Here is a 9,111-nt window from a genome sequence, read left to right as displayed (position 1 = left end):
CACAATTTACCTCTGTTTATTTAAGAGAAAAAGTTTACAGTCAGTGCTGCCACTGGCTGGTCCTGAAGCTGCAACCTCAGGTTAGAGAATGATGAAAAAGTGGTGATGAAGAGCTGGGATGGTGGGAGATAAACACCCCCTGAGTATTGTTCCTGATGGTTACGGTAAGGGCTGACCAGCCAGGTGGTGACACTGCCTGCGCCGTCAGTGTGCTGGTGCAGCTCACTCCTCATGCGAGGCTGGTGGGTGCCTTTATCCCGACTCTGCTGGGGTGGGCAGGGGCTTTGTTAGGCTTTGTTTTGGAGGAGCTGCAATTCCTGCAATTCCCCGAGTGCAGCCCTGCTTCCACCTGGTGGCCAACTGGCAGAACTTCTCAGCGGGTGCATCGCCAGTTACCTTCAGGTGCAGTAACCTTCGTGTCTCCTGCTCCTGTACAGCTTGCCAAGGAACAGCAATGCGTCTGGGGAGAGATGGACGGGCTTGGTCTCTAAGTATCCTCCTCTGTGAACACAGCCCGGTGTAAACAAGGCTCTCGTGTGCAAAATATTAACTCCAAACAAGACTTTGATTAAACCTTGCCTTTTTGTAGTCTTGTCTTCAGCAGGTGGATGTGGGGAGTAGAGAAGGCAAAGGGTGTATTAATTCAAGGTAAGACTATACTATGCAGTTACACTTTCAAGCAAGTTTAGGCCAGGTGCATTCAGATTAAAGAGAAACTATAACTGCAGACAGATTTAAGCATCTAAGTCTAAAGCTGTGACTCCAAACAAAACAAAAACAACAAAAACCAACCAAACAAAAAACCCCAAAAAACAAATTCCAAACCCTGTTCAATAGCCACCTTACTGAAAGCACCAGAATCCCATGGGTGCATCCCTGTAGTTCCAAAGGGAGAGTGCTTAAAACCCTGGGCAGTGTAGTAAGCTGCTTCAATAAAAGAAACATAACAGAATTCAAGTCAAACAGGCATGTCCTCAGCAAGACTCTGAAATGTCCAGCAAAATTAGGCCAGTCATAAAAACAGCTGGAACAGACTTATTTTTTTAATGTATTTTGAAGCATAGCTCAAGGCAGAAAAGAAGGTATCTGTAGCATTTCCCCAAAAAGTACATGAGTTTGGATCAGTGCCTCTTCTGAGGCTGATAAGGTTCTTGTAAGACAGTCTGCTACATGCTTCATTGGGGGATATGCTGTATTTTAGTGTTGAAACCAACAGAAAAATAGCTCAGGGTCATAGCTCTAAAGGAAAGGCAGCATGGCAGACTGGCATCAGCCTTAATCCAAAGGGGAAAGGTAATATAACTTCATCTCTGTCCCCACAACACTGCTCCTCATAAAATACTCCAAACAATGGCTAAGCCAAAACATCCTCTCCAAAAACAAGACAGTCTCCTAATAATTTATTGTGTTGTCCTTTGAATATGCAGTAAGATGAAATCACCTTTAGTGCTGAAGGGTTGGAAGATGACTCTCTCAAGGCACTGACAGGACTAACAGAGAAAGCAAGAGAAGCAAATAGAAGAGGACTTCATGGTGACTACCAAAATGGAAAAAAAGTAATAAGGAAATGGGGAATTCTGGAGAGTGGCTAAAAGCTAAGGACTTCCCTGACAACAGCAGTAAGCTTTTTACAAGGAGTACAAGAACCCCACAAAACATCAAAATGCATAAGTTATCCTAGAATTACCTGAGAAGTTTTTAAATTCCTATTTAAAAACAACAACAACAAAAAAAGAGCCAAAAACAACACACAATTTTCAATTTATTAATAGATGCAAACAGATTATTATTATTATATTTCATAAAATGCCAAATGGGCAAAAGTACTTCTGTGAACAAAATACTGAAGTTTACAGAGAGACACAAGGAAAACTTAGTTCAGAAATAAACACCAAATCCTTCATTGTGTGTGTGGGCTTACACAAGTCATGGTCCTTTCTGTTGTGTAAGGTTTTATCCAAAAGACACCTTACAGTAACACATATTAGTTGATGGAATGATGTCAGTGAAGTGTCTGAAAGTACCCAGGTTACTCCAACTCTCCATAGCTCAGGACCACAGAAAAATGGCCCAGAGAGACATAAATAACATACATAAAGCCTTGTAATTCAAACAAAAGGAGTGATTCCATAATCAGCAAAGCCTGCTATGCTAAACACTGTTAATAATTATGTTTTCCTCCAGTTACATGTACACATTTATTCACAGTGCCTAATGCTGAGAAGCCTTACTGAGATTTAGAGGCATAAGAGGTAGTAGAGACATCTTCTCACTCAGGCAATGCTGAATTTTGAATATAATTAACTAATATTTCAAAGAAATAGTTTTATTTCTTCTTGTCATCATCTGTACACCTGTGTTTATATTTGAAATGGATCACATATGAGAACATGTATCAAAAAGAAACATACTAAGAGCAAAAGACTTCATGTAACAAAAAACTTTCAAAATCCACTGGAATCTCATGACCCTAGACACTTATTAAGCCTTTGCTTTGATCTTAGCTCAGCTCCAACTATTTTAGAAAAATCTTGTCCTGTATGCCCTTTACTTCTCAATTACCATTGCAGGATATTCCACACCTTTGTTGGAAGCTACTCTCAGAAGACTTAAGAGACCCTTGATTTGGTCCAGAGTGGGAATTCTCATCTTTCCATCCTGCAGTGGTGATCAAGACCCTCTGCAACCTGACTGTACATGAATAACTGGACTAATAGCAGAGAGGACTGGTGATAAAGTGTGGAGCTTCTTAACCACTACAATTACAGTTAAGGAAAATCAATAGACAGAAGCAGATAGTAAAAATACAATAGTATACTTTGAATTAACAGAGGGCTTCCCAGTAAAATGGGAAGGTATTAGAGCATTCTGCTGGGACAGCTTATTCCATTAATTTGTCCTCTATTTAAAGAGGTCTCCACAGATGCCCAATGTACTCTGGACAACCTTCCCACAATTAACAGTCTTACTGTTTTGTCTTTGCTGAGCTTTAGGAAGACAATACCATTTATTTAATGCAGATTAAAATATACATTGATAATGAAGAACAGATTAGTGAAGTCTTAGTTAATTACTATTTTCAGTACAGTTCACTATCAATTAATTATATTATCATGTAATAGCTAGCATACATCTGTTCCCAATTGGTTAAATACTTCTTCAGCTATACTCCTACTGAAACCCACAGCAAAATTCCCACTGCTGGAAAAAGCTTTAATGAAGTCCCTAACACTCAGGAAAACAGGACTGGCCATGTGTACATCATGTTGCTTTGCTGGCATTTAGAGCTTTAAACTAAGTAAAGCAAAGTTACTCTGTTGTATATAGGCTTGTCCTATAGTTTCAGCTGTGCTATCTGCCACACAGGAGTGCACTAAAGCACAGGTTTGAAGGAGTTTAGCAACTGGTTTAAGGAGCTCAATTTATGCCATAACTTGGGCACATTTCCTAGAGAAAAATCCCCAGATCATGGACAGTGTTTTTAACATAAGGACTCTGTGGTTTGGAAAAGTGGCAAAAAGCATGCTGGTTATCAAATACATACAACTGCAGCAGAGTAACTGAAACCCAGATATGCAAGAGACAACCATGCTATAAAATTTGCATGTTAAAGAATTGTTGAAAAATAAGAATAGGCATTTTTCAAAAATGTTAATATGCTGGGATTTAATGGTTAGCTTGACCCCAGAACTTGCCACTATTACACAAACTAATAACACATCTCAGCTGCTCAAGACATTGCTTAGAAGAATACATCATACCTTTGGGGTTTATTTAATTTCTCACCCTTTTCAGTCTTTAAATACCTAAAGACAAGACCTTCTATACAAATGTGGCTCTTCAGATAAGAAAATCTTGAATTAACAGCTATACACTTAGAGTTGTTCTTCCTCTTCACAACAGTCACCTGCATTTTAAATAAATTGCTAATCCCTTTAGCAAGCATTTGAAGACATTGGAACTGTTTCCTCAGTATGTGTCTTTCAAGAAATAATACCAAGATGCCGACATTGTAACACTATTTGTGGGGAACCTGAGAGTCTTCATCACATGCACAGAGTCTAAGTCATGCTCCAGAAATTCTGGAGGTCTGCACTCAGGGTGCATACGACCTTGGGAGAGAGTCAAGGTTCATTTCTTGATGCAGCCTCCTCCAGTAACTAGTGTACAGCCTAAAGCACCCATTTCATTGCTTTATTAGACTCACAAAGCTTATTCACTGCATCACTGCCCTGTCTCACTACTAACACAAGTGAGACACATCAGCACAGAATGCCTCATTAGCCAGAACGTGTGATTTACAGAACATTAATGTTCTCTGACCACTCTGTGCTCAAGTGTACACTAAGTTTACTGGATGGAGTAGTTAGTCCAGGGATGAGGCTGATTGAAATCAAGGCAGACAGACCCATTCTGAAGAATGGAAATTCCAGAATACAATTCTAAATGTTGTACAGGGGACCTCTCATGCTTTGGGTTTACACATTGTCCTTGTACAGACGTTTCAGAGTCCAATTTATTCTTCAGTGTAATTTCAGAGCACTGCTCTACCCATCAAAATAATGTATGTCCCAGCCTAAGAGTCTTGTCCAAAAAGATAAGCAAATATTTTTAAAAAAAAATAATTTCATTCTACATTACTAAAGCTAGCAGACTGCTCCTTTAGGTTGTTACCATGTAACATTTTATTTTCACCAAAACAATTAAAATAATTATTTACATTTCTTAGTAAGTTAGTGAAAAGCAAATTACTCTCAGGTAAATAAAGTTTTGTTAAATAAATTTATCTATCCATGAAGTACAAATTTTTAATTTCTCTGTTGAATGATTACACAATAGTCCACACAACCAAGATCTGGTAAATTTTTCCTCTTTACTTTCTCCTCCTTAAAAAGATTGAATTAATATTTTTGTACAAGATGCCAGAAGTATTCAATTTCAAGTTTCCTATTCCAAACTTCCCGATTCAAAATGTTTCTCATTTTGCTTGGCATTAGGCTTCTGGCTTCACAATTAAAACACATTGAATAGATCTTGGGATGTCACCAAAATGTGTAATGCCACCATGATGCATGTTGAAATTTAGGCAGGCAAGTAATCTGATTAAAGTCAGTATCTGCAAAGTCAAGCACATAAGCCCAAGAAAAGGTTTAATATTGTTTAATATTGTTTCTGTGCTCAGTTTCTCAAGTGCATTCATAGCCATTTCTCTAAAATGTTGAATTACCTGCATCCCATTTAAAAAATACAGTTCCAAGATACTAAGTGTGCTGCACAGATATTCCTAAGAGTACCACAGAGAGATGTGGTGTACATTAGTTGTTCATGCTGTGCCTCTCTTCCTAAAACACAAAAAACATCTAACTAGCCCAATGAAGAGAAGTTGAATTATACTGAACTACTGAATTAAGTTGAAAGTAGCAATTCTCTTGTTTAACACAATGGTCAATACAAGAAATCATTTTGTACAGAAACTTGAATTTGGTACTTGAGCAAAATCCTACCGACTTTTCTGGGAAGAGTTTTATGGGAAGAGTTTTATGCAAGGAACTACAGTGATCCTTCAAGCACTTCTGAATTAGCAAGTGTTAGTAAGGCCTGCAAGCATTTACAAAACCGGGGTCTGAGAATTTGGCCCTTTATCTATCTATTTAGAATAAAAGAAAAGGAAATACTAGTTTATGCTGCATTTGTTGAATTCCTAAATTAATTAAGATAATTTATTTGCAATATTTCAAAGGGTCTGCGGTTTTTCAATCATCCTATACCTGACCAATGTTTGTAATCCCTGTCGTTCCTGTAATGAATTCTAGGTATAGGATATAAAAGTAGTTTTTGCTGAAACAGCTTACAAAGAGAATAATCATACTTCATGCTCTGAAGCATACAATAATGACTGGTAAAATTATGAAGGACCCTAATTAATGCATTACTTCTATACAAAATACAAACTCTTTTGAAATACAATATAGGAGCAACAAATTTGGGGGGTTTTTGATGTTTTCAGCAGATCTATCAATTTAACAGATTAATAACTGAAAAACAGAAATAAATACCAGAAAAACACCTCCCATGCAGTAATTCCATTGAACGCAACACTCCAGATTATTAAAAATGAGCTAGGCAGACTAAGCATAATCTAAAAAACTCTGCTAAACAAAAACAGTTTGACACAAAGACCAGCTGACTTTTAATTATACTTTAATTGAAACCTATTTATCTAAATGAAAAACCCACTATGAACACACAAACTACACTCACCATGCAGGCTGTGCAAACTCAAAATATGTTTCGAAATGCGGATATACCTAAAATACAGGATTTTTTATTTTTTAAGATTACAAGAACTGAACTAAACCAATATATTTCAGATTTGGCATGGGAGAGGAAGAGGGTGATAATATACTAAGTAATTCAGTACTTCATCCATATGACCTTAGTCTGACTGCAGTTCAATTAGTCTGTACCACCTGAATAATTTTTACAATGGAAAAAACATAATGTATAGCTCATTAGTTTCCTGATTATTTCCTCTTCCTTCGGGACAAATAAAAAGGCATCTTTGCAGTTCATCTCTGAATAGGGCTCTGCATAATACTACTTTAAGAAACATTATCACAGATCTGCTGAATACAGTGATCAGTGTCTTCACCTACAGATACACCACAGCATCTGACATTGTTTTGACAGCATTTAATATATTTTTTACAATCTAATAAAAGAATCCGCAACAAAGAAAAGTAATATTGATTTATATTACAACACACTGTAGTATAAATTTATAGCATTTCTCAACTATAAGTTAGGCATAATATTCATAAATATAAAGAACAAAGCCCCTAAATCAAAACAGTAACTTAAAAAGAACCGAAACAGATTTTTAGAAGGCTGCAAAACGCTTTGAAAATATTAAGAACAAGACTCAACTGTTACCCCCAAATTTCTTGCTATGAGTTCTGTTTTTTCTCATCCCATCCTGAAGGGCAGACAATGCTAAATTTATGACAGCACAATTTTTCAGATATCTATCATAGGTTCCTCTCACTCACATTAAATCCCTCATTGTTTCTCTACATAGCCTACTCTAGAAAGAAATAAAAAATTAAAAATTAAAAAATATGGTTTTTTACCTACCTGTATATCCAATTTTATTTACAATGCCTTGAGAGAGAGAAAGACGTTATGGTACAGTTACACCAAACTATCCGACATCAATCTCAGCTGTTTACTAAGATTAAGAATACCAAAAAAAAAAAAGTTACACAAACTTTCACAATTACACACTAATTTTTAGAACCATCACAAATTGACAAAGAAGTTATCAACTTTAAAATACAGAAAAAAATTACATAGCTTTAAGAACAACGAAGTTACTAAAAATATATTTTTTACCGTACCTCCTTTAATTTTTTTTTTCCAGAGAGTTGATCTTTACAGATTATTAAAAAAATATTTCTTCAGCCACGAGCCTTTGTATTTTATTTTTATTAAAAAAAAAAAGTCACACAAATGATAAAATATTTTGTTCTGGCCATTTGTCTCCTTCCTCCAAATTGACACTTTATAAAAACCTTCTGTACTTTTTTTCCCCCTCCCTCTCTCCCTCGCTACTACCTCCAAGATGGTAGGAAAGTTGTTGTTTTGGAGGGCAGAGGAGCCGCTCTCTGATGTTATGTCCTCTCAGTGCCTGTAGTGGTGCTATAGGAGGCTGCTGGCTCTCTTCTTGAGCAGCCCCAGCAGCCCTGCCTTCTTTGCTGGAGAATATATTCAGGGATTCCCCTTAATAATCACCTACCCTCTGAGCACTTTGTAGTTTTAAAATAATAAAAGAGCCCCCAAAGCTTTCTCCCCACAAAAAGCAGGATCTTCTCAGAGACAGGGGGGCAGCAGCTCCTCAGCACAGAGCCCGAGCACATTCCCAGTCCCTCTGCTGGGGAGGAAACTCTGATCTGTCAGCCCAACAGAGGGAAAGGGGGGAGAGGAGAGAGAGGAGGGAAAAAAAAGCAGCTGGAAAGGTAAGCCAGGCCCGGCCTGCATCCCCGGGCTCGCGTAGCGCGGCAGGCGGTGCGGAGGGTGCAGGGCGGGCGGGGAGGCGGGCTACGCGAGGCCGGGGATCGGTCGGGGCGGCGTAGGCCGCAGTAGGGGGTGCGGGGAGCCAGGGGGGTTTTTGAAGCTTTCGGGCGCCGGGAGGAGCGCCGGAGGGGGGTGAGACGGCCGCCGGGGCACAGCGGGAGGGTCGGGGCGCGGCGCCTTTGCCCGGGAGGTGAAGGGCGGCGGGGGAGAACGGGGGCGGGGGGGCGCTAGGCCGCGGCGCGGCGCGGCCCGGCCGCTCCGCTCCCCGCCCCGCCGGGCCCCCCGCGCCGGGCCCCGGGCCCAGAGCGGCCCGAGCCCCGCCGCCGCCGGGGCCGGGCGGCTGGGGGGAAGCGGTGGGGGCGCCGCGGTTGGGGCCGCTCTTCCCCCCCAAGCCCCCCCGCCCCCCGCGCGGGGCGAGAGGGCCGCGGGACGGGGGGACGGGGGCGGCATTAATTTGCCGAAATGACTTTTAATGAGCGGTGCCGGGGTGGGGGGGCACCCCCTCCCCCAGCCCGGTGCGGGGCCGCCGCGGCGGAGGCGGTGCCGGTCCCGCGGGGCTGCGCCGGCCGCGGCCTGGAAAGTTTCGCAGCGTTTTTGGGGTGCTTACCCCCCCCCTCCGCCGCCGCCGGCCACCCCCCGCCCGCGGCCGTGGGGACGGTGCCGGCGGGGCAGGGGCACCTCGGAATGCGGCCGCAGGTTCCCCCCCGCCCGTCCCGTACCCCCTTTCCCCCCCATCGGTGACCCCCTTCGGCCGGGCCGGCGGCGGGTGGATTCGCGAACAACTTTTTGGGAGGTAGTGGGGAGCGGTTTTGGGGGTGCGGGGAAGCCCTCGGAGTGTCCCCCCCGCCCCCCAAGCTGCCGGCACGTGGGGCCCCGGGCCGGCCCCCGAGCGGGGAACCAGGGGCAGGGGCGAGGGGCTGCCCCGGCAGCGCCTTCGGTGCCGGGCACATGCCGGGGCCGGCGGCTGCCTGAGCCCTGCCGGGGCCGGGCTGGGGTCCCTCGGGCACCCCACTGTGCCAGGACCCGTTAGCGGGACAG

The 9,111-nt window shown here is 42.4% G+C and overlaps 1 protein-coding gene and 1 long non-coding RNA gene across 6 annotated transcripts in view; one reads left to right on the top strand and one right to left on the bottom strand.

The window, feature by feature from the left end:
* Window positions 1-7,538, bottom strand: LOC132330648 (uncharacterized). Its single transcript, XR_009487368.1, has 2 exons — window positions 7,398-7,538; window positions 1-7,228 (listed from the first exon to the last, which is right to left on the bottom strand). It is a non-coding gene; the product is annotated as an uncharacterized LOC132330648 (long non-coding RNA).
* A 336-nt stretch (window positions 7,539-7,874) lies between these two features.
* Window positions 7,875-9,111, top strand: part of INO80D (INO80 complex subunit D) — a 45,544-nt gene continuing 44,307 nt past the window's right edge. For 3 of the 5 annotated variants that reach the window (XR_009487367.1, XM_059853268.1, XM_059853267.1), the window contains exon 1: window positions 7,875-8,015. The gene's annotated coding sequence lies outside the window, so the exon portion shown is untranslated. Of the gene's footprint in view, window positions 8,016-8,043; window positions 8,065-8,737; window positions 8,867-9,111 lie in introns of those variants that run through there. The other 2 variants (XM_059853271.1, XM_059853269.1) reach the window with 2 other exon arrangements.

The sequence above is a fragment of the Haemorhous mexicanus genome, chromosome 8 (assembly GCF_027477595.1).
Source record: "Haemorhous mexicanus isolate bHaeMex1 chromosome 8, bHaeMex1.pri, whole genome shotgun sequence".
Classification (NCBI taxonomy): domain Eukaryota; kingdom Metazoa; phylum Chordata; class Aves; order Passeriformes; family Fringillidae; genus Haemorhous; species Haemorhous mexicanus.
This window is presented reverse-complemented; position numbering and strand designations above follow the sequence as displayed.